Source organism: Arachis stenosperma, chromosome 3, assembly GCF_014773155.1.
Source record: "Arachis stenosperma cultivar V10309 chromosome 3, arast.V10309.gnm1.PFL2, whole genome shotgun sequence".
In the NCBI taxonomy this organism is placed as follows: Eukaryota; Viridiplantae; Streptophyta; class Magnoliopsida; order Fabales; family Fabaceae; genus Arachis; species Arachis stenosperma.
This window is the reverse complement of record NC_080379.1, coordinates 34448506-34474774: the sequence shown is the minus strand read 5'-3', so window position 1 is coordinate 34474774 and position 26269 is coordinate 34448506. Positions and strand designations below refer to the sequence as shown.

General features: G+C 39.8%; 1 non-coding gene across 1 annotated transcript; it reads left to right on the top strand.

Annotated features, from left to right (window-relative positions):
- Positions 1 to 6998: 6998 nt before the first annotated feature.
- Positions 6999 to 7102, top strand: LOC130971734 (small nucleolar RNA R71). Its single transcript, XR_009082946.1, has one exon. It is a non-coding gene; the product is annotated as a small nucleolar RNA R71 (small nucleolar RNA).
- Positions 7103 to 26269: the final 19167 nt, after the last annotated feature.

Sequence of the window (26269 nt, the reverse complement as noted above, 5' to 3'; positions counted from 1 at the left end):
ATCCAAGATATCACTTGTTCTTCAACATGATGAAGGTGATGATTGACGCCCATCACCATTCTCACTCATGAACAGAGTGACTGACAACCACTCTTGTTCTACAAGCATTTGAGGCTTGGTGAATATCTCTTGGATTCCTGATTGCACGATGCATGGTTGATCGCCTGACAACCGAGTGCTCGCCTGACAAACGAGCCAACCATTCCGTGAGATCAGAGTCTTCGTGGTATAGGCAAGAACTGATGGCAGCATTCAAGAGAATCCGGAAGGTCTAACCTTGTCTGTGGTATTCTGAGTAGGATTCAATGATTGAATGACTGTGACGTGCTTCAAACCTGTAACCTACTGGGCGTTAGTGACAGACGCAAAAGAGTTATTCTATTCCGGTAGGGGAGGGAACCACACCGGTGATTGGCAGCACTGTGACAGAGTGTGTGCATTAGCTTTCACTGCGAGGATGGGAGGTAGCTGCTGACAACAGTGAGACCCTATACGAGCTTGCCATGGAAAGGAGTAAGAAGGGTTGGATGAAGACAGTAGGAAAGCAGAGAGACGGAAGGGAAGGCATCTTCATGCGCTTATCTGAAGTTCCTACCAATGAATTACATAAGTATCACTATCTTTATCTTTTATGTTATTTTCGTTCATCACCATATATATCTGAGTTTGCCTGACTAAGATTTACAAGATGACCATAGCTTGCTTCAATACTAACAATCTCCGTGGGATCGACCCTTACTCACGTAAGGTTTATTACTTGGACGACCCAGTGCACTTGCTGGTTAGTTGTGCGAAGTTGTGTAATGCCATGGTATTGGACTACCACGTTTTTGGAGCCATTACCAGGGATTATGAGAGTTGTGAAAAAGTATAGTTCACAATTTCGCGCACCAGTCTGTCACTAACGCCCAGCAGGTTGCAAGTTTGAAGCACGTCACAGTCATTCATTACCGGAATCCTACTCGGAATACCACAGACAAGGTGAGACTTTCCGGATTCCCAGGATCCTACTCGGAATACCACAGACAAGGTGAGACTTTCCGGATCCTCATAAATGCCGCCATCTATCTAGCTTATACCACGAAGATTCTGTTGGGGAATCTAAGAGATACACATTCGAGCTTGTTTGCATGTAGAACGGAAGTGGTTGTCAATCACGCGCGTTCATAAGTGAGAATGATAATGAGGGTTATCTAACTCATCATATTCATCATGTTCTTGGGTACGAATGAATATCTTGGAATAAGAATAAGAGAGATTTGAATGAAAGAAAATAGAACTTCATTAATACTTGAGGTACAGCAGAGCTCCACACCCTTAATCTATGGTGTGCAGAAACTCCACCGTTGAAAATACATAAGCAAAGGGTTCAGGCATGGCCGAATGGCCAGCCCCCAAAACGTGATCAATAATCTCCTAAGATGAAGAATAAAACAAAACTGAGACTAAAGATGTCTAATACAATAGATAAATGTCCTATATATACTAGACTAGCTCCTAGGGTTTACATGAGTAAGTAATTGATGCATAAATTCACTTCCGGGGCCCACTTGGTGTGTGCTTGGGCTGAGCTTGATCAATTCACGAGCTGAGGTATTTCTTGGAGTTGAACTTTGAGTTATGACGTGTTTTGGGCGTTCAACTCCGGATCATGACGTTTTTCGGGCGTTTAACTCCAGACAGCAGCATGAACTTGGCGTTTAACGCCAAGTTACGTCGTCATTCTTCGAATAAAGCATGGACTATTATATATTGCTGGAAAGCCCTGGATGTCTACTTTCCAACGCCGTTGAGAGCGCGTCATTTGGAGTTCTGTAGCTCCAGAAAATCCATTTCGAGTGCAGGGAGGTCAGAATCCAACAGCATCAGCAGTCCTTTTGTCAGCCTTTTTCAGAGTTTTGCTCAAATCCCTCAATTTCAGCCAGAATTTACCTGAAATGTGAATTTAACATAAAAACTAATGAAAACATCCCTAAAAGTTGCTCAAACTTACTAAAAACTATATAAAAACAATGCCAAAAAGCGTATAAATTATCCGCTCATCACAACACCAAACTTAAATTGTTGCTTGTCCCCAAGCAACTGAAAATCAAATAGGATAATAAGAAGAGAATATACTATAAATTCAGAAATATCACTGAATATTAATTATAATTAAATGAGCGGGACTTGTAGCTTTTTGCTTCTGAACAGTTTTGGCATCTCACTTTTTCCTTTGAAGTTTATGAATGATTGGCTTCTCTAGGAACTTAGAATTTCGGATAGTGTTATTGACTTTCCTAGTTAAGCATGTTGATTCTTGAACATAGCTACTTATGAGTCTTGGCCGTGGCCCTAAGCACTTTGTTTTCCAGTATTACCACCGGATACATAAATGCCACAGACACATAACTGGGTGAACCTTTTCAGATTGTGACTCAGCTTTGCTAGAGTCCCCAGTTAGTGGTGTCCAGAGCTCTTAAGCACACTCTTTTGCCTTGGATCACGACTTTAACCACTTAGTCTCAAGCTTTTCACTTGGACCTTCATGACACAAGCACATGGTTAGGGACAGCTTGATTTAGCCGCTTAGGCCTGGATTTTATTTCCTTGGGCCCTCCTATCCATTGATGCTCAAAGCCTTGGATCCTTTTTACCCTTGCCTTTTGGTTTTAAGGGCTTATTGGCTTTTTCTACTGCTCCTTCTTTTTTTTTTAATTTTTTTTTCGCCATTTTTTTTCTTTTTTTTTTCGCAAGCTTTTGCTATTGACTGCTTTTTCTTGCTTCAAGAATCAATTTCATGATTTTTCAGATCCTCAATAACATTTCTCTTTGTTCATCATTCTTTCAAGAGCCAACAATTTTAACATTCATAAACAACAAGATCAAAAGACATATGCACTGTTCAAGCATTCATTCAGAAAATAAAAAGTATTGTCACCACATCAATATAATTAAATTAAATTCAAGGATAAATTCGAAATTCATGTACTTCTTGTTCTTTTGAATTAAAACATTTTTCTTTTAAGAGAGGTGAAGGATTAATGGAATTTATTCATAGCTTTAAGGCATGGTTACATACTAATGATCATGAATTAAAGACACAAAACATAGATAAACACAACAATTAAAAACCGAAAACAGAAAGAAATAAAGAACAAGGAATGAATCCACCTTTAGTGGCGTCTTCTTCTTGAAGGACCAATGATGTTCTTCAGTTCTTCTATGTCCCTTCCTTGCCTTTGTTGCTCCTCCCTCATTGCTCTTTGATCTTCTCTTATTTCTTGGAGAATGATGGAGTGTTCATGATGTTCCACCCTTAGTTGTTCAACATTATGGCTCAAATCTTCTAAGGAGCTGTTGAGTTGCTCCCAATAGTTGTTGGGAGGAAAGTGCATTCCTTGAGGCATTTGTTGATGATGCACTTCCTCATGTTCTTCTTGAAGGCCGTGAGAGGCTTCTCTTGCTTGCTCCATCCTTTTCTTTGTGATGGGCTTGTCTTCTTCAATGGAGACATCTCCTTCTATGATAACTCCAGCTGAGTAACATAGATGGCATATAAGGTGGGGGAAGGCTAGCCGTGCCATTGGTGAAGGCTTGTCGGCTATTTTGTAGAGTTCATTGGAGATAACTTCATGAACTTCTATTTCCTCTCCAATCATGATGCTATGAATCATGATGGCCCGATCCACAGTAACTTCAGATCGGTTGCTTGTAGGGATGATGGATCTTTGGATGAACTCCAACCATCCTCTAGCTACAGGCTTGAGGTCCAGTCTTCTTAGTTGGACTGGCTTGCCTTTGGAGTCTACTCTCCATTGGGCGCCTTCCACACATATGTCCATAAGGACTTGGTCCAACCTTTGGTTAAAGTTGACCCTTCTTGTGTAGGGGCGTTCATCACCTTGCATCATGGGTAAGTGAAACGCCAACCTCACATTTTCCGGACTAAAATCCAAGTATTTCCCCCTAACCATTGTGAGATAATTCTTTGGGCTTGGGTTCATACTTTGGTCATGGTTCCTAGTGATCCATGCATTGGCATAGAACTCTTGAACCATTAGAATTCCGACTTGTTGCATGGGGTTGGCTAAGACTTCCCAACCTCTTCTTTGAATTTCATGTCGGATCTCCGGATACTCATTTTTCTTGAGCTTGAAAGGGACCTCAGGGATCACTTTCTTCTTTGCCACAACATCATAGAAGTGGTCTTGATGGCTCTTGGAAATGAATCTTTCCTTCTCCTATGACTCGGAGGTGGAAGCTTTTGCTTTCCCTTTCCCTTTTCTTGAGGAAGCTCCGGCCTTAGGTGCCATTGGTAATGGAAGAACAAAAAAAAGCTTAAGCTTTTACCACACCAAACTTAAAATTTTGCTCGTCCTCGAGCAAGAAAAGAAAAGAAAAGTAGAAGAAGAAGAAGAGAATATGGTGGAGAGGGAGAGAAGTGGTTTCGACTATGTGGGAGAAGATGGGGTTTGTGTTGTGTGAAATTGAAGAAGAATTGGAGGTTATTTATAGGGAGGGGGAGGGAGGGTGTTCGGCCATTTTGGGTGGGAATGGGTGGGAAATTGAATTTGAATTTTATGAGGGTAGGTGGGGTTTATGGGGAAGGGGAGGTTGATGTGAATGGTGAATGGGGTAATTGGGAAGAGGAATTGAGGTGATTGGTGAAGACTATTGGGAATTGTGACATGGGGTATTCACATCACAAAAACTAGGATTAGGAGGTAAGGTGGGAATATGGTAGGTGGGGATCCTGTGGGGGCCACAGATCCTGAGGTGAGGATCCTGTGGGGTCCACAGATCCTGAGGTGAAAACAAATACCATTCCTTCACCATATAGGCATGTAAATTGCCTTCATGCATCATTCTGGCGTTCAAACGCCCATTGGTGCATGTTCTGGGCGTTCAACGCCCATGTAATGCATGTTTCTGGCGTTGAACGCCAGTTTCATGCTTGTTTCTGGCGTTCAGCGCCAGAATGTCCTCTCTGTGCACCATCCTGGCGTTTAACGCCAGGTTGTTGCTTGTATTGGGCGTTCAGCGCCAGAATGGTGCTCTGTTCTGGCGTTGAACGCCAGCCAGATGCACCTTACTGGCGTTGAACGCCAGTCTGCGCTACCTCCAGGGTGAAAATTTTTTTTCTTCTGTTTTTGACTCTGTTTTTAATTTTTTTGATTTTTTTTCGTGACTCCTCATGATCATGTACCTAATAAAACACAAAAATAACAAAGAAACAAAATAAAATTAGATAAATAAAATTGGGTTGCCTCCCAACAAGCGCTTCTTTAATGTCAATAGCTTGACAGTGGCTCTTATAGAGCCACAAGGTGATCAGGTCAATTTAGTGTGTAGTCCCAACACCAAACTTAGAGTTTGGATATGGGGTTTGAACACCAAACTTAGAGTTTGGTTGTAGCCTCACAACACCAAACTTAGAGTTTGACTGTGTGGGCTCTTCTTGACTCTGAACTGAGAGAAGCTCTTCATGCTCACTCTCTTTTGTCACAGAGGGATGGCCATGTGCCTGAAACACGAGGTAGTCCCCATTCAGTTGAAGGACTAACTCACCTCTGTTGACATCTATCACAACTCCTGCTGTGGCTAGGAAAGGTCTTCCTAGGATGATGCATTCATCATCTTCCTTCCTAGTGTCTAGGATTATGAAATCAGTAGGGATGTAAAGGCCTTCAACCCTTACTAGCACGTCCTCTACTGTCCCATAGGCTTGTCTTATTGACTTATCTGCCAATTGTAATGAGAACAAGGCAGGTTGTACCTCAATGATCCCTAGCTTCTCCATTACAGAGAGTGGCATAAGATTTATCCCTGACCCAAGATCACATAGAGCTTTTTCAAAGCTCATGGTGCCAATGGTGCAAGGTATTAAGAACTTGCCAGGGTCTTGTTTCTTTTGAGGTAGAGTTCTCTGAATCCAAGTATCTAGTTCACTAATGAGCAAGGGAGGTTCACTTTCCCAAGTCTCATTACCAAACAGCTTGGCATTCAGCTTCATGATAGCTCCTAAGTATTGAGCAACTTGCTCTCCAGTCACATCTTCATTCTCTTCAGAGGATGAATATTCTTCAGAGCTCATGAATGGCAGAAGGAGATTTAAAGGAATCTCTATGGTCTCTAGATGAGCCTCAGATTCCTCAGGATCCTTAATAGGAAACTTCTTCTTGCTTGAGGAACGTCCCAGGAGGTCTTCCTCACTAGGATTTTCGTCCTCCTCCTCCTTTGTGCATTCGGCCATATTGACTATGTCAATGGCCTTGCACTCTCCTTTTGGATTTTCTTCTGTATTGCTTGGGAGAACACTGGGAGGAGTTTCAATAACTTTCTTACTCAGCTGGCCCACTTGTGCCTCCAAGTTTCTAATGGAGGATCTTGTTTCATTCATGAAACTGAAAGTGGCCTTTGACAGATCAGAGACTATATTGGCTAAATTAGAATTGTTTTGTTCAGAGTTCTCTGTCTGTTGCTGAGAAGATGATGGATATGGCTTGCTATTTCCTAGCCTATTACGTCCACCATTGTTAAAGCCTTGTTGAGGCTTTTGTTGATCCTTCCAGGAGAAATTTGGATGATTTCTCCATGATGAGTTATAGGTGTTTCCATAAGGTTCACCCATGTAATTAACTTCTGCCATGGCAGGGTTCTCAGGATCATAAGCTTCTTCAGAAGCTGCCTCTCTAGCACTGTTGGATGCATGTTGCAATCCATTCAGATTTTGAGAGATTATGTTGACCTGTTGAGTCAACATTTTGTTCTGAGCCAATATGGCATTCAGAGCATCAATTTCAAGAACTCCTTTTTTCTGAGGTACCCCATTATTCACGGAATTCCTCTCAGAAGTGTACATGAACTGGTTATTTGCAACCATGTTAATGAGCTCTTGAGCCTCTTCAGGCGTTTTCTTCAGGTGAATAGATCCACCTGCAGAATGATCCAATGACATTTTCGAAAATTCAGAGAGACCATAATAGAATATGTCTAATATGGTCCATTCTGAAAACATGTCAGATGGACATCTTTTGGTCAGCTGCTTGTATCTTTCCCAAGCTTCATAGAAGGATTCACCATCTTTTTGTTTGAAGGTTTGAACATCCACTCTCAGCTTGCTCAGCTTTTGAGGAGGAAAGAATTTATCCAAGAAGGTAGTGACCAGCTTATCCCAGGAGTCCAGGCTATCCTTAGGTTGTGAATCCAACCATATTCTAGCTCTGTCTCTTACAGCAAAAGGGAAAAGCATGAGTCTGTAGACTTCAGGATCAACTCCATTTGTCTTTACAGTCTCACAGATCTGCAAGAACTCAGTTAAAAACTGATAAGGATCTTCAGATGGAAGTCCATAAAACTTGCAGTTTTGTTGCATTAAAGCAACTAGTTGAGGCTTAAGCTCAAAGTTATTGGCTCCAATGGCAGGAATGGAGATGCTTCTTCCATCAAACTTGGATGTTGGCTTTGTGAAGTCACCAAGCATTCTCCTTGCATTATTATTATTATTTTCGGCTGCCATGTCCTTCTCCTGTTCGAAAATTTCTGAAAGGTTATTTCTGGATTGTTGTAACTTAGCTTCTCTTAATTTTCTCTTCAGAGTCCTTTCAGGTTCTGGATCAACTTCAACAAGAGTGCCCTTTTCCCTGTTCCTGCTCATATGAAAGAGAAGAAAACAAGAAAAGAAAGAGGAATCCTCTATGTCACAGTATAGAGATTCCTTTATGTTAGTAGAAAAAGAAAGGGGGTAGAAGAATGGAGATGGAGAATTCGGATTTTTAGATGAAGAGAGGTGAAGAGAAGTGTTAATAATTAATTAATTAAATGGAAGAAGAAAAGAGAGGGAGAATTTTGAAAATAATTTTGAAAAAGGAGTTAGTAATTTTCGAAAATTAAAGATAAATGTAATTAAAATTAAAATTTGAAACAATTAGTTAATTAAAAAGAAAGTTTGAAAAAGAGATGAGATATTTTCGAAAATTAGAGAGGGAGAAGTAGTTAGGTGGTTTTGAAAAAGATAAGAAACAAATAAGAAGTTAGTTAGTTGATTGAAAAAGATTTGAAATCAAATTTTGAAAAAGATAGGAAGATAAGAAGTTAGATAAGATATTTTGAAATCAAATTTTGTAAAATATAAAATTTTTTAAAAAGGATAAGATAAAAGATAAAAAGATAAGATAAAAATTTTAATAAAAAGATATTTTGAAAAAGATTTAATTTTTAAAATTACTTAGCTAACAAGAAACTGCAAGATAAGATTCTAGAACTTAAAGATTGAACCTTTCTTAACAAGAAAGTAACAAACTTCAAATTTTTGAACCAATCACATTACTTGTTAGTTAATTTTCGAAAATTAGATGTAAAGATAAGAAAAAAGATTTTGAAAATATTTTGAAAAAGATTTTTGAAATTTTCGAAAATTATATAAAAAAATGAAAAGATATGATTTTTGAAAAAGATTTTGAAAAGATAAGATTTTTAAAATTGAAATTTTGACTTGACTTGTAAGAAACAACTAATTTTGAAAATATTTGACCAAGTTAACCCAAAATTTCGAAATTTTGGAGGGAAATAAGGAAAAGATATTTTTGATTTTTTAAATTTTTAAAGAAAAACACAAAAATGACCCAAAACATGAAAATTTTGGATCAAGACACAAGACGCATGCAAGAATGCTATGAATGTCAAGATGAACACCAAGAACACTATGAAGATCATGATGAACATCAAGAACATAATTTTGAAAAATTTTTGATGCAAAGAAAACATGCAAGACACCAAACTTAGAAATTTTTAATGCATGGAAATTATGGATGCAAAGATGCACATGAAAAACAACAAACAACACAAAACAAGAAATCATCAAGATCAAACAAGAAGACTTGTCAAGAACAACTTGAAGATCATGAAGAACACTATGAATGCATGGAATTTTCGAAAAATACAAGAAAAAAATTTAAAAGCATGCAATTGACACCAAACTTAAAAATTGACTCAAGACTCAAACAAGAAACACAAAATATTTTTGGTTTTTATGATTTTGTGATTTTTTTGTATTTTTATTAAAATTTTTTTCGAAAATATAGTTTGAAAAACGAAAAATAAAAAGAAAAATTTTGAAAAAGATTTTTGAAAAGAAAATTACCTAATCTGAGCAACAAGATGAACCGTCAGTTGTCCATACTCGAACAATCCCCGGCAACGGCGCCAAAAACTTGGTGGACGAAATTGTGATCAAAATTCTTGTATCATTTGTGATCAATGTTCTAATTATGGCACTGGTTGAATTCACAACTCCGTTCAACTAACCAGCAAGTGTACTGGGTCGTCCAAGTAATAAACCTTACGTGAGTAAGGGTCGAATCCACAGAGATTGTTGGTATGAAGCAAGCTATGGTCACCTTGCAAATCTCAGTTAGAGAGATTAAAGGGTAATTGTGATTATTGGAATAAATAATAAATAAACAGGAATAATAAAAGGGATAGAATACTTATGCAGATTCATTGGTAGGAATTTCAGATAAGCGGAATGGAGATGTTGTAGAGCTCACGGACGCCTGCTCTCCTACTGCTTCTACTCAATCCTTCTTACTCCTTTCCATGGCAAGCTTTGTATAGGGGTTCACCATCAGCTGTGGCTACTTTCATCCTCTCGGGAAAATATCCTATGCGGCCGTCACTCGCATAGCTAATCAGTCTGGAGGCATCACCCATGGTTGATGGCTACATCCCATCCTCGCAGTGAAAACTAATGCTCACGCACTCTGTCACAGTACGGCTAATCACTGGTTGGTTCCCACTCCTACTGGAATAGAATCCCTTGATTCTTTTGCGTCTGTCACTAACGCCCAGCAGGTTGCAAGTTTGAAGCACGTCACAGTCATTCATTACCGGAATCCTACTCGGAATACCACAGACAAGGTGAGACTTTCCGGATTCCCAGGATCCTACTCGGAATACCACAGACAAGGTGAGACTTTCCGGATCCTCATAAATGCCGCCATCTATCTAGCTTATACCACGAAGATTCTGTTGGGGAATCTAAGAGATACACATTCGAGCTTGTTTGCATGTAGAACGGAAGTGGTTGTCAATCACGCGCGTTCATAAGTGAGAATGATAATGAGGGTTATCTAACTCATCATATTCATCATGTTCTTGGGTACGAATGAATATCTTGGAATAAGAATAAGAGAGATTTGAATGAAAGAAAATAGAACTTCATTAATACTTGAGGTACAGCAGAGCTCCACACCCTTAATCTATGGTGTGCAGAAACTCCACCGTTGAAAATACATAAGCAAAGGGTTCAGGCATGGCCGAATGGCCAGCCCCCAAAACGTGATCAATAATCTCCTAAGATGAAGAATAAAACAAAACTGAGACTAAAGATGTCTAATACAATAGATAAATGTCCTATATATACTAGACTAGCTCCTAGGGTTTACATGAGTAAGTAATTGATGCATAAATTCACTTCCGGGGCCCACTTGGTGTGTGCTTGGGCTGAGCTTGATCAACTCACGAGCTGAGGCATTTCTTGGAGTTGAACTTTGAGTTATGACGTGTTTTGGGCGTTCAACTCCGGATCATGACGTTTTTCGGGCGTTTAACTCCAGACAGCAGCATGAACTTGGCGTTTAACGCCAAGTTACGTCGTCATTCTTCAAATAAAGCATGGACTATTATATATTTCTGGAAAGCCCTGGATGTCTAATTTCCAACGCCGTTGAGAGCGCGCCATTTGGAGTTCTGTAGCTCTAGAAAATCCATTTCGAGTGCAGGGAGGTCAGAATCCAACAGCATCAGCAGTCCTTTTGTCAGCCTTTTTCAGAGTTTTGCTCAAATCCCTCAATTTCAGCCAGAATTTACCTGAAATCACAGAAAAACACACAAACTCATAGTAAAGTCCAGAAATGTGAATTTAACATAAAAACTAATGAAAACATCCCTAAAAGTAGCTCAAACTTACTAAAAACTATATAAAAACAATGCCAAAAAGCGTATAAATTATCCGCTCATCAGCTTCGCTCTGAACTCCTTAATTCTTGAGTTAAATACCTCACAGCTGTTGTTACAAATGTTGTCCATCTTTGGTCCATGACTGAAAAATGCTCTTGTCTATGACTCTTTAGGCCACTTGTCCAAGTATGCCCATGCTTCTTCATTTCTCCTCTTTAGCCTAAGCATCTTCTGTTCAAACCCGTGGCGAGTAGTTTCTCTAGCATAGTCCCACAACATTCCTCTCAACTCCAACTCCTTCCATTGTTTATTGAAATTCTTCCATAAATGCCATACGCAAAACCTATGGTAAACATCTAAATAATTTTTTGTTATCTATAATTAACAGGTCCACGTTATCACATTGACAAGCATAATCTATTTACTCATTCATGAATTTCTCATTTTATATTTTCAAAAAAAAAAAGCTCAGCTATTGAAATCATCTATAGAAAGAAACTGGTACATAAAGAAGTGGTAGACTTCACTAATTTAGATGTCCTTTCTTCTCTGTTAACACAGTTAATGTTAATCATTAGTCTTTTAAAAGAAAAAAAACCCTAACAGAAGGGGATCAATAACTAAAACTATCTTCTTTCACAATGGACCAATCCATTTGATTATCAAATAGAGTGCAAATTAATGTCCTGTAAACCCCAACCAAGAGAAGATACAAAACATAACATTGAACCCAAACATAGAATGCTTGCGTTACTAACCTTTTTTGGAGAAACAGTGGTGCGCAGCTTCTTTCTCGTGCTAGCAAACAAGAACACCTGCGACAAGCTTTGCCAGCGCCCTACACTAGCAGTGACATTGATCTTCCACAGTATGGTGCATGCGAGAGAATAAAGAAGAAGAGTTTCTCTATTTTGAGTGGTTTGATCATTGGTGTTGTTGAATTTTAACCTCAGAATGGAAAATGCTGTCGTTTGAAGAGAGATTACGCGCCAAGGAAAAAAACGACGTCGTTTAATAAGCTCACCTGTCAAGCCCACGTGTCACTTAATGTTCCAGGTAAACGTACCGTTAACGGAGATTAACAGAAGGGCTAACGTGAGTCACTTATTCAAATTTGGGGGTTCAAATTGAGTCAATTGAAATTTTGAGGGTCAAATTGAGCCTGTCTTCAAATTTCAGGGGCCATTTTGAGTATCAACTCAAGAAACTGTCGTGAACTTCTTCCATTTGGCATATACTATAACTTCAGTTCTTGGTTAATTACCAATAGTTTTTTGCCCAAGGGTTTTATCAGTCACATATTTGTCAAAGCTAACATCGAAATGAGTATACAAGTATACAATCAATGTGAAAAGTATATTTATCTATAGCAATCAGCACAATAAGGAAGCATATATAAGATTTTCATGGTAAAGGTCACAAGCTTTAGAAAGCAAGACACTAATTAATAATCCCCCAAGCATCTGATACATCAAGTTTCACCATGAATAGACAAAATTCACATATGAATGCAACTTGATGCACATGCATCTTGCTCACCACTTTACATTAATCATAAAACAATAAAAACTAGCAGGGATAATGTGGTGCAATGCATAGCAGAAGAGTTAAATAACATTATTGTTCTTCTTATCCTTATGCTTACTATCACTAGGGAGCAGCAAGAGACTCTCTGTATATACAAGGTAACTTTCATATTTGTAAATATCGTGTGGAAGATGAGTAGGACATGTAAAATGTTGGAGCAACTCTCCTTTGATATTATATTTGGCAAACTTTAATGGTCTAGCCAGAATAGAATCTAGTGCAATAATATCACTACCATTGGATAAGCATAGAGGCTCAAACTCTAAACAACGAATCACATACAAAGTCCAAGATGAGTGCACTCTGTATTCTTTCATCACCCATGTGTGTGTGTTACCTTCAACATAGTCCTGAAAATACAAGGCTAGGCACCCTCCTAGTATGACAAATGTGGCAGGACCACCCATTATGAGTTGTTCAGGCAAAGATATCTTTGAGAAACTTCTTTCCTTCAAATCAAATATAAGAAGACCTTCACTGTAATGTTTGAGAGAATAAGGCAACCAATGAATAGAGCCATTCAGAATAACCCCTCAGATTCCCACAAACAAAAACCGAATCATTTGGGGAGTGCATCATCAAGATTAATCCATGTATTGGTTCTCAAGGACAAGCAATCTAAGAGTTGGCAGTTACTATCCTTCCAAGCTACAACAACCAAGTAGTCATCGTAACCAAATTCATACAGGATCGCATTATCGGGAAAATAAAAGTACCTGCCCTTACTACGATGAAGAATATTTAACCAAGAGTAAGATACTCTTTTGCTGAATCTGGTGAGTGGGTTCCATACTACAAAAAAAGTGTGGCTCTTGATGTAAGAGAACAAACCCTCTGCAGGATCCCATTACACGAAACTTAGATTGTGGCTGCTTCTTGAAAGGGAAAGATACCTCTTTTACTTGGTAATTGTCGCCATTAAATACTTCTTTGTTGAGCCTAGTTTGATTTTGGGTTATACTATGATGACAAACATTTAATTGGGTTGAAAGCCCAATAGTGTTTAACATGTGCTTTATTGTGGTAGGTCCAAGTATACTAGCTTATGATGCATAAGCCCATCACAGCAAATAGAAAAGCAGCTCACATTGTTTTTTAGTGCAGTAACCAAGTCCAACAATTCCTCATAGCACCGTTCAGCAACATTAAATGATTATGTATATATTTGCTAAAAGCAATATGAGGACAGCTGTATTCATGCAAGGACAAGTGTAGCTCTGTAAAAGCAAGCAAGGACACAAAGGGCACACACACTAACCCAAGGACATCACCAAAGCACTGTTGTGGTTCGTGGTTATGCAAAACACAAACTTGCATAGAGTAGCAGCAAGGAAATGGAGCAGAATGGAAAAGAGGAACATGACAAGGAAGAAAGAAACACCAAGGACAGCAGAGGTAGTGGTGGAGCTCTTCGGACAGCAAGGGAAGTGGAGCAGGATGAAGAAAGGACTGTGACAAACCCTAATTTGACGGTTTGTTTTGCATTGAATTTAGAGTATTTTGATAACCTTTTGTCACATTTAGCCCAGGAATTAGCATGGTTTTGTTATCTCTCCCATATTTGTGCTTAAGTGTAAAAACATGCTTTTTAAGCCTTATTTTGATGAATTCTAGTTTCTCTTTGATTCCATAAGATGCCTTGATGTGTTTGCTAGTAATCTCAGGTTGAAATAGGCTAGGCATGGATCAAAGGAAGCAAGGAAGAAAGCATGCAAGTGGAGAGAAGCACAAAAAGCCAAAGAATTGATCTAGGCCATGCACGCGCACGCGCACAAGGCGCTCGTGCGCACATTGCGAAACAGGCCAAGGACGTGCATGCGTACCGTGCGCGCACGCGTACCGTGCGCGCACGCGTCGATGATGGCACATGACCTCACTAATGCAACACGTGCCTGGCGATTTGAGAGGGTTTCTGAACCCATTTTTTGGCGCCAATTGCTAAGGGAAAGGAATAAAAGGATGAAGGATTAAGGGGAATGGGATAGTGGTGAGTATTCCCGCCTGTCACGTGGGTGACCCGGGTTCGATCCTCGGCAACGGCGCCATTTTGATGATTGGATTTTTGACGGTTTAGAATTTCACTAATGAAATCTCGTTGTAAAGTATAGTTTCTAAACCAAACAATAATCCTTTCATACAAAAAGTTGTTTGTCACTAGTACAAACCCCTAAAATTTATAAACCGAAGTATTTAGACCTCGGGTCGTTCTCCCTAGAAATTACAATGAAGTGTCTTGTTATTGGTTGTGAGTTATTTTGGGGTTTTGATATGAAGCATGAAAGATAAATGGCAAGAAAGTAAACTAACAACTATAAAACTCTTGGCAAGATATGAGAACTAGAATTCCTATCCTAGTTATCCTTCTCAATTGTGATGAGAATTGTGTATTGCTCCCACTTAGTTAACCTCTAACCATGGAGGAAAGTCAAGTGGATGAATCAATTTGATTCCTCAAGTCCTAATCAACTCCTTAAGGGAAGACTAGCTTTAGAGGCATTCAAATCAATTAGCAACTTCTAATTATCAACCAACAAAGGAATTGGATAACTCAAGAGTCACTAATTACTCTACCTAGACCAAGAGAAACAAAAGCTACACTAAAATCCAACCAAGCATTTCATCAAACACTTGGTAGGCATAAAAGGGAAACATAGTAAATCAACAACAAGAGCAAAATCTAACAACAATTATTAAAAGGAATTAACAACACAAATCAAGAGGAACACAATTATTATGAATTACCTTTATTGAATTGAAAGAGAAAGGAAGGAACAAAAGTGGATCTACAACAAAGTCTAAGAACAACATAAAGGAAATTACAACAAAAGAGTAGAGGAAGATGAATGTAATAACAAGGAAATTGAGAGGATAGAAGTAGAAGAAGATGAATCTAAATCTAGATCTAAGAACTAAACCTAATCCTAATCCTAGAGAGAAGTGAGAGCTTCTCTCTCTAGAAACTAACTCTAAACTAAAATAATGGTTCCCTAATGACTATCCTCCCATTCCCCTTAATCCTTCATCCTTTTATTCCTTTCCCTTAGCAATTGGCGCCAAAAAATGGGTTCAGAAACCCTCTCAAATCGCCAGGCACGTGTTGCATTAGTGAGGTCATGTGCCATCATCGACGCGTGCGCGCACGGTACGCGTGCGCGCACGGTACGCGTGCGCGCACGGTACGCGTGCGCGCACGGTACGCGTGCACGTCCTTAGCCTGTTTCACAATGTGCGCGCGAGCGCCTTGTGCGCGTGCGCGTGCATGGCCTAGATCAATTCTTTGGCTTTTTGTGCTTCTCTCTACTTGCATGCTTTCTTCCTTGCTTCCTTTGATCCATGCCTAGCCTATTTCAACCTGAGATTACTAGCAAACACATCAAGGCATCTTATGGAATCAAAGAGAAACTAGAATTCATCAAAATAAGGCTTAAAAAGCATGTTTTACACTTAAGCACAAATATGGGAGAGATAACAAAACCATGCTAATTCCTGGGCTAAATGTGACAAAAGGTTATCAAAATACTCTAAATTCAATGCAAAACAAACCGTCAAATTGGGGTTTGTCAACCTCCCCACACTTAAACCTTAGCATGTCCTCATGCTAAATTAAGAAGGAACTAAGGGGTATGACATTGAATGCAACTAAACTACATGAGTCTGGTGCACGAAATTGCAATAACACTTTTGCAATCCCGCACAACTAACCAGCAAGTGCACTGGGTCGTCCAAGTAATACCTTGCGTGAGCAAGGGTCGATCCCACGGAGATTGTCGGCTTGAATCAAGCTATGGTTATCTTGTAAATCTTAGTCAGGATATCAGAAATTATCAGGATTGATTGTGAAAAGCAAAAGAACTTGAAATGGTTACTTGTTTTGCAGTAATGGAGAATAGGTTGAGGTTTGGAGATGCTCCATCTTCTGAATCTCTGCTTTCCTACTGTCTTCTTCATCAAACACGCAAGTCTCCTTCCATGGCAAGCTGTGTGTAGGGTTTCACCGTTGTCAGTGGCTACCTCCCATCCTCTCATTGGAACGATTCCTAATGCCCTGTCACGGCACGGCATTCCATATGTCGGTTCTCAATCAGACCGGAGTAGAATCCAGTGATTCTTTTGGCGTCTGTCACTAACACCCTGCCTTCAGGAGATTGAAGCACGTCACAGTCATTCAGTCATTGAATCCTACTCAGAATACCACAGACAAGGTTTAGACCTTCCGGATTCTCTTGAATGCCGCCATCAGTCTAGCTTATACCACGAAGATTCCGATAAAAGAATCCAAGAGATAACTACTTAATCTAAGGTAGAACAGAGGTGGTTGTCAAGCACATGTTCATAGTTGAGAATGATGATGATTGTCACGGATCATCACATTCATCCGGATTAAGAACAAGTATTATCTTAGAATGGAAGCAAGCATGATTGAATGAGAAACAGTAGTAATTGCATTAATCCATCATGACACAGCAGAGCTCCTCACCCCCAACCATGGGGTTTAGAAACTCATACTGTAGAAGAAAACGTGTACAATGTCATAAGGTTGCATTTCCGTACTGATTACAATGTCAAAAGGTCCTATAAGTAGTAAACTAGTATCCTAAGGTTTACAGAAATGAGTAAATGACAGAAAAATCTACTTCCTGGCCCACTTGGTGTGTGCTTGGGCTGAGCATTGAAGCTTTTATGTGTAGAGACGTTTTCTGGAGTTAAACGCCAGTTCTCATGCCAGTTTGGGCGTTTAACTCCAAGTTTTATGCCAGTTCCGGTGTTTAACGCTGGAATTTCTGAGGCCGGATTGCTACGCAGGTTTGGGCCATCAAATCTTGGGTAAAGTATGGACTATTATATATTGCTGGAAAGCCCTGGATGTCTACTTTCCAATGCCGTTGAGAGCGCGCCAATTGGGCTTCTGTAGCTCCAGAAAATCCACTTCGAGTGCAGGGAGGTCAGAATCCAACAGCATCTGCAGTCCTTTTCAGTCTCTGGATCAGATTTTTGCTCAGAACCTTCAATTTCAGTCAGAAAATACCTGAAATCACAGAAAAACACACAAACTCATAGTAAAGTCCAGAAAAGTGAATTTTAATTAAAAACTAATAAAAATATACTAAAAACTAACTAAAAGATACTAAAAACATACTAAAAACAATGCCAAAAAGCATACAAATTGTCCGCTCATCACAACACCAAACTTAAATTGTTGCTTGTCCCCAAGCAACTGAAAATCAAAATAGGATAAAAAGAAGAGAATATACTATAGATTCCAAAATATCAAAGAAACATAGCTCTAATTAGATGAGCGGGACTAGTAGCTTTTTGCCTCCGAACAGTTTTGGCATCTCACTCTATCCTTTGAAGTTCAGAATGATTGGCATCTATGAGAACTCAGAACTCAGATAGTGTTATTGATTCTCCTAGTTAAGTATAATGATTCTTGAACATAGCTAATATATGAGTCTTGGCTGTGGCCCAAAGCACTCTGTCTTCCAGTATTACCACCGGATACACACATGCCACAGACACATAATTGGGTGAACCTTTTCAGATTGTGACTCAGCTTTGCTAAAGTCCCCAATTAGAGGTGTCCAGGGTTCTTAAGCACACTCTTGTTGCCTTGGATCACAACTCTATTTCTTTTCTTTTTCTTTTTCTTTTCTCTCTTTTTTTTTCGAAATTTTTTTTTTGTATTCACTGCTTTTTCTTGCTTCAAGAATCAATTTGATGATTTTTCAGATCCTCAATAACAGTTCTCTTTCTCCTCATTCTTTCAAGAGCCAACAAATTTAACATTCTTAAAAACAACAAATTCAAGAGACATATGCACTATTCAAGCATTCATTCAGAAAACAAAAAGTATTGTCACCACATCAAACTAATTCAACTAGTTTCAGAGATAAATTTTGAAACCCTGTACTTCTTGTTCTTTTGTGATTAAAGCATTTTTCTTTTAAGAGAGGTGATGGATTCATAGGACATTCATAACTTTAAGGCATAACTTTAATTTTATTAATTATGATTTAAAAACAAGACTCAAAAATAGATATAGAATGAGACTAGAAAAACGAAAAATAAAAACAAAATAAAGGAAAATAAAAAAAACGAAAAACAGAGGCTCCTAATGATAGAGGTTTTCACAGAGTTAGGACTCAACAACCTTGATTTTGAGAAGTGGATGCTCCCTCAGCTTGAGAGGAGAGCTTTTGGCGTTTCAACTCTTGGAGTTCACGCCCCTGCTTCTCTTGTTCCTTCAGCAATTTGCAGAGCATGCAATTCTGATTCTGCTGTTCTTCCTTCAGTTGCTCCATAGTCTCTTGCAGCTTGTTAATAGATGCTTCTAGACTGGACCAGTAGTCAATTCTTGGGAATTCAGGGAGGAATTCCTGCGCCCTCCTCTTGATGGAGTTGTCTTGCACTTGTCCTTCCATTGACTTCTTGGTGATTGGGTGTTCAATGGGTATGAACTCATCTACTCCCATCTTCACCCCAGCCTCTTTACAGAGCAAGGAAATCAAGCTTGGGTAAGCCAGTTTGGCCTCAGTGGAATTCTTATTTGCAATGGTGTAAATCTCACAAGCAATCACATGATGAACCTCCACTTCTTTTCCAAGCATAATGCAATGAATCATCACTGCTCTCTTGATGGTGACCTCAGAACGGTTGCTAGTGGGCAATATGGAACGCCCAATAAGGTCTAGCCAACCTCTTGCGATTGGCTTGAGGTCTCCCCTCTTGAGTTGGTTTGGGACACCCTTTGAATTGGTTATCCACTTAGTCCCAGGGAGGCATATGTCCTCTAGAACTTGATCCAACCCTTTATCTACTCTCACCATCCTCCTATTGAAGGAATCAGGATCATCTTGTAGTTGAGGTAGTTTGAAGATTTCTCTTATTTTGTCCAGATGGAAGTACATAACTTTCCCTCTGACCATGGTTCTGTGGGTATGGTAAGCGGTTCCAGTCATTCTTTGCTTATCTGTTAGCCACAGATTTGAGTAGAATTCCTGAACCATGTTCCTTCCAACCTTTGTCTCAGGATTGGTCAGAACTTCCCAACCTCTGTTTCGAATTTGCTCTTGGATCTCCGGATATTCATCTTCTTTCAGATCAAATTTAACTTCCGGGATCACTGACCTCAGACCCATTATTTTGTGATAATGGTCTTCATGTTCTTTGGTTAAGAACTTCTCTTCATTCCAAAGATTCTTTGGAGTAGTCTCTTTCTTTCCTCTTGAGTTGGTTTGTTTTCTCTTGGGAGCCATGATCTTGATAGATTTTGGCTTAGTGATCACGGAAAAGCACACCAAACTTAGAGGTTTTGCTTGTCCTCAAGCAGAAAGAAAAGAAAGAAGAGAAGAGAGAGAGAGAGAGAGGAAATTCGAATGGTGTGAGGAAGGAGGGGTGAGGAACGTTCCTTTATAGAGTGGGGGGAGGAGAATTTCGAAAACAAAAGAGAGATTTGAAAGGAAATTTGAAAAGATTTTGAAAAAGTTTGAGAAAAGGGTGAGTTTTTGAAGAAGATTTGAGATTATTTTGAAATAGATTTGAAGAATGGTTTTGATTTGTGAAGATTTGAAAGTGAATGATGAAAGGTTGAAGTGCATTTATGTAGAAGATTATGGGTAAAAAGAGGAAAGTTTGAAAAAATTTGAGTTGAAAACAAAAATGTGGTCCCCCCACCTTTTTGGCGTTAAACGCCCAGAATGGTACCCATTCTGGCGTTTAACGCCCACTTGGCACCCTTTTTGGGCGTTTAACGCCCAGCCAGGTACCCTGGCTGGCGTTAAACGCCAGAAAACCTTCCTCACTGGGCGTTTTTCTGAACGCCCAGTGATGCTGCACACCTGGCGTTAAACGCCCGGAATGGTACCCATTCTGGCGTTTAACGCCCAAAATGGTACCATTACTGGCGTTAAACGCCCAGAATGGTACCCATTCTGGCGTTTAACGCCCAAAATGCACCTTACTGGCGTTTTTTCGCCAGTAAGCTCATTTTCTCTGCTTTTTGAGCTGAATCCTTCTGTAACTCTGTGAATTCCTTCATTTTTGATATTTGCCTCTGTAAGAACAAATCATATAACCTACTAATGACTGGGTTGCCTCCCAGTAAGCGCTTCTTTACTGTCTTTAGCTGGACTTCCACTGAGAATCACTCAAGTCTCAGTTTTGAGCACTCCTGCTCAAAGTTTCCTTCAAGATAATGTTTGATTCTCTGTCCATTAACAATGAACTTCTTATCAGAATCAATATCCTGAAGCTCAACATATCCATATGGTGACACTCCTGTAATCACATATGGACCCCCCCAACGGGATTTGAGTTTTCCTGGAAACAGTTTGAGCCTAGAGTTGAAGAGCAGAACTTTTTGTCCTGGCTCAAAGACTCTGGTTGACAATCTCTTGTAATGCCACTTCTTTGCCTTTTCCTTATAAATTTTTGCATTTTCAAAGGCATTGAGTCTGAACTCTTCTAGCTCATTTAGCTGGAGCAGTCTTTTCTCACCAGCTAACTGTGCATCCATGTTTAGGAATCTGGTTGCCCAATAGGCTTTATGTTCCAGTTCCACAGGCAAATGACAGGCCTTCCCATACACCAATTGGTATGGGGAGGTACCTATAGGAGTCTTGAATGCTGTTCTGTATGCCCACAGAGCATCATCCAAGCTCTTTGCCCAATCCTTTCTTCGGGACATTACAGTCCGTTCTAGGATTCTTTTTAGCTCTCTGTTAGAGACTTCTGCTTGCCCATTTGTCTGTGGATGATACGGAGTTGCCACTTTGTGGCTAATTCCATATCTAACCATAGCAGAGTATAGCTGTTTATTGCAGAAATGAGTGCCCCCATCACTGATTAGCACTCTGGGGACGCCAAATCTGCTGAAAATGTTCTTCTGGAGGAATTTCAGTACGGTCTTAGTATCATTAGTGGGTGTAGCAATTGCTTCTACCCACTTAGATACATAGTCCACTGCCACCAGAATGTAAGTGTTTGAGTATGATGGTGGGAATGGCCCCATGAAGTCAATTCCCCATACATCAAACAGCTCTATCTCTAATATCCCTTGTTGAGGCATGGCATATCCATGAGGCAGGTTACCAGCTCTTTGGCAACTGTCACAGTTACGCACAAACTCTCGGGAATCTTTATAGAGAGTAGGCCAGTAGAAGCCACATTGGAGGACTTTAGTGGCTGTTCGCTCACTTCCAAAATGTCCTCCATACTGTGATCCATGGCAGTGCCATAGGATCCTCTGTGCTTCTTCTCTGGGTACACACCTGCGGATCACTCCGTCAGCACATCTCTTAAAGAGATATGGTTCATCCCAAAGGTAGTACTTGGCATCTGAAATTAATTTCTTTCTCTGCATGTAACTGTACTCTTTGGGTATGAACCTCACAGCTTTATAGTTTGCAATGTCTGCAAACCATGGAGCTTCCTGAATGGCAAATAATTGCTCATCTGGGAAAGTCTCAGAAATCTCAGTAGAAGGGAGGGATGCCCCAACTACTGGCTCTATTCTGGACAGATGGTCAGCTACCTGATTCTCTGTCCCTTTTCTGTCTCTTATTTCTATATCAAACTCTTGCAGAAGCAACACCCATCTGATAAGCCTGGGTTTTGAATCCTGCTTTGTGAGTAAGTATTTAAGAGCAGCATGGTCAGTGTACACAATCACTTTGGATCCTACTAGGTAGGATCTAAACTTGTCAATGGCATAAACCACTGCAAGTAATTCTTTTTCTGTGGTTGTGTAATTCTTCTGTGCATCATTTAGAACACGGCTGGCATAATAAATGACATGCAGAAGTTTATTATGCCTCTGTCCCAACACTGCACCAATGGCATGATCACTGGCATCACACATTAATTCAAATGGTAATGCCCAATCTGGTGCAGAGATAACTGGTGCTGTGACCAGCTTAGCTTTCAGGGTCTCAAATGCCTGCAGACACTCATTATCAAAGATAAATGGAGTGTCAGCAGCTAGCAGATTACTCAGAGGTTTGGCAATTTTCGAAAAATCCTTGATAAACCTTCTGTAAAATCCTGCATGTCCCAGAAAGCTTCTGATTGCCTTAACATTGGCAGGTGGTGGTAATTTTTCAATCACCTCTACCTTTGCCTTATCCACCTCTATTCCCCTGTTTGAAATTTTGTGCCCAAGGACAATTCCTTCAGTCACCATAAAGTGACATTTCTCCCAGTTTAAAACCAGGTTAGTCTCTTGGCATCTTTTCAGGACAAGTGATAGGTGGTTAAGACAGGAGCTAAATGAGTCTCCATATACTGAGAAGTCATCCATGAAGACTTCCAGAAATTTCTCTACCATATCTGAGAAGATAGAGAGCATGCACCTTTGGAAGGTTGCAGGTGCATTGCACAGACCAAAAGGCATTCTCCTATAGGCAAACACGCCTGAAGGGCAGGTGAATGCTGTTTTCTCTTGGTCCTGAGGGTCTACTGCAATTTGGTTGTAGCCTGAATAGCCATCCAAAAAGCAGTAATAATCATGGCCAGCTAGTCTTTCTAGCATTTGGTCTATGAATGGTAAAGGAAAATGATCCTTTCTGGTGGCTGTATTGAGCCTTCTGTAGTCAATACACATGCGCCACCCTGTGACTGTCCTTGTGGGAACCAGTTCATTTTTTTCATTATGAACCACTGTCATGCCTCCCTTTTTGGGAACAACTTGGACAGGGCTCACCCAGGGGCTATCAGAAATAGGATAAATGATCCCAGCCTCTAGTAATTTAGTGACCTCTTTCTGCACCACCTCCTTCATGGCTGGATTCAGCCTCCTCTGTGGTTGAACCACTGGTTTGGCATTATCCTCCAACAGGATCTTGTGCATGCATCTAGCTGGGCTAATACCCTTAAGATCACTTATGGACCACCCAAGAGCTGTCTTGTGTGTCCTTAGCACTTGAATCAGTGCTTCCTCTTCCTGTGAATTTAAAGCAGAGCTTATAATCACTGGAAAAGTGTCACCCTCTCCCAGAAATGCATATTTCAAGGATGATGGTAATGGTTTGAGTTCAGGCTTGGGAGGCTTATCCTCTTCCTGAGGAATTTTCGAAAATTCCTTTACTTCCTCTAGTTCTTCTTGATCAGGTTGAGCATCTTTGAAGATGTCCTCAAGCTCTGATTCTAGGCTTTCAGCCATATTGATCTCTTCTACCAGAGAATCAATAATGTCAACGTCCATGCAGTCTTCTGGTGTGTCTGGATGCTGCATAGCTTTCACAGCATTCAACTTGAACTCATCCTCATTGACTCTCAGGGTTACTTCCCCTTTATGTACATCAATGAGAGTTCGTCCAGTTGCTAGGAAAGGTCTTCCTAGAATGAGAGTTGCACTTTTGTGCTCCTCCATTTCCAGCACCACAAAGTCAGTTGGAAAGGCAAATGGCCCAACCTTGACAATCATGTCCTCTATTATGCCTGATGGGTGTTTAATGGAACCATCAGCAAGTTGGAGGCATATCCTGGTTGGTTTGACTTCTCCAGTCAACCCAAGCTTTCTGATAGTGGATGCAGGTATTAGATTGATGCTTGCTCCAAGATCACATAGGGCTATCTTGGTGCAGGCACCTTCTAATGTGCAGGGTATCATAAAGCTTCCAGGATCTTGAAGCTTTTCTGGTAAGCTTTTCAAAATGACTGCACTGCATTCTTCAGTGAGAAACACTTTTTCAGTTTCTCTCCAATTCTTCTTATGGCTTAAGATCTCTTTCATGAACTTAGCATAAGAGGGTATTTGCTCAAGTGCCTCTGCAAACGGAATCTTTATTTCAAGAGTTCTTAGATAGTCTGCAAAGCGGGCAAATTGCTTATCCTGTTCCGCTTTGCGGAGTTTTTGAGGATAAGGCATCTTGGCTTGATATTCTTCAACCTTAGATGCTGCAGGTTTATTCCTTACAGAAATGGTTGAAGAGGCCTTGTTAGGGGGATAATCATCAGAACTCTCAGGTGCCTGATTCTCCTTGGGCGTTTGAACGCCAGGAGTGGATGAAGTTTGGGCGTTAAACGCCAACTTCTCCCCCTTTTCTGGCGTTTGAACGCCAGAACTGGGCAGGGAATGGGCGTTTAACGCCAGCTTTCCTCCCTGTTCTGGCGTTTGAACGCCAGTATTGGGCAAGGAATGGGCGTTTAACGCCAACTTTCCTTCCCTTTCTGGCGTTTGAACGCCAATAATATTCCTCTCTGGGCTCTTACTGTCCTCAGAGGGATTTTGAACAGTGGCTTGGTTATCCTCTGTCAACTGTTCCTTAATTGACTTCTTGCTCTTTTGAGCAGTGGCATTCAGTGTTTTCCCACTCCTCAGTTGAACTGCTTGACATTCTTCTGTTATTTGTTTAGATATTTGCTGTTTTGCTTGATTCAACTGCAGTTCTATGCTCTTGTTAGCAACCTTAGTATCATGGAGCATTTCTTTAAATTCTGCTAACTGTTCTGTCATCAGGAGCAATTGTTGATTAAGCTCATTCATCTGTTCTTGAGGATCAGGATCATTGACTACTGCCATGACCTCTTCTTGTGGAACGAATTCCTTGCTAGAATATAAGTATTGGTTCCTAGCAACAATGTCTATAAGCTCTTGAGCTTCTTCAATTGTCTTTCTCATGTGTATAGATCCACCAGCTGAGTGGTCTAAAGACATCTGAGCTTTTTCTGTAAGCCCATAGTAGAAGATGTCTAACTGTACCCACTCTGAAAACATTTCAGAGGGGCATTTTCTGAGCATACCTCTATACCTCTCCCAGGCATCATAAAGGGATTCATTATCCTCTTGTTTAAAGTCTTGGATGTCCAGCCTTAGCTGTGTCATCCTTTTTGGAGGGTAAAAATGATTCAGGAATTTTTCTGATAACTGTTTCCATGTCTTTATGCTTGCTGTAGGTTGGTTATTCAACCACCTTTTTGCTTGATCTTTTACAGCAAATGGAAACAGTAACAGTCTGTAGACATCCTGATCTACCTCTTTATCATGTATTGTGTCAGCAATTTGTAAGAACTGTGCCAGAAACTCAGTAGGTTCTTCCTCTGGAAGACCGGAATACTGGCAATTTTGCTGCACTATGATAATGAGTTGAGGGTTTAGCTCAAAGCTGCTTGCTTTGATGGGAGGTACACAAATGCTACTCCCATATGCAGCTGTACTGGGGTTGGCATAGGACCCCAGAGTCCTTCTGGACTGGTTAATTCCACTTAAGTCCATAATGGACAAAAGGGAAATGATAATAATTGCAAAGAGATAAATTTTGTTTGTTTTTTTTTTTTTTTTGAAATAACCGAAAAAAAGAAAATTAAAATAAAATAAAATAAGACAAAAGGAAAATAAAATAAAATTCGAAAATTAAAAATAAAATAAGATCAAAGCAAATTGAGAACTGAATCAATTAGTAAAGAAAAAGATTTTGAAAACAGCAATTAAGAAGATATGATTGAAAAACTTTTATGAAAAAGATTTGATTTTTAAAAAGAGGAAAGAGAAAAATAGCAAAAAGACACCAAACTTAAAATTTTAGAGGATCAAACACTAATTTTTTCGAAAATTTTAAAAGGGAAAAACACAAAGAGGACACCAAACTTAGAATTTTTATGAATCAAAAAGGGACTAAGAACATGCAAAAATCGAAAATCAAAAAGAAAAACAAAAGCATGCAAATGACACCAAACTTAAAATATGAAACTAGACTCAACTAAAAGACTCTAAACCAACAAAAATAAAAATAAAAAAAAAGTC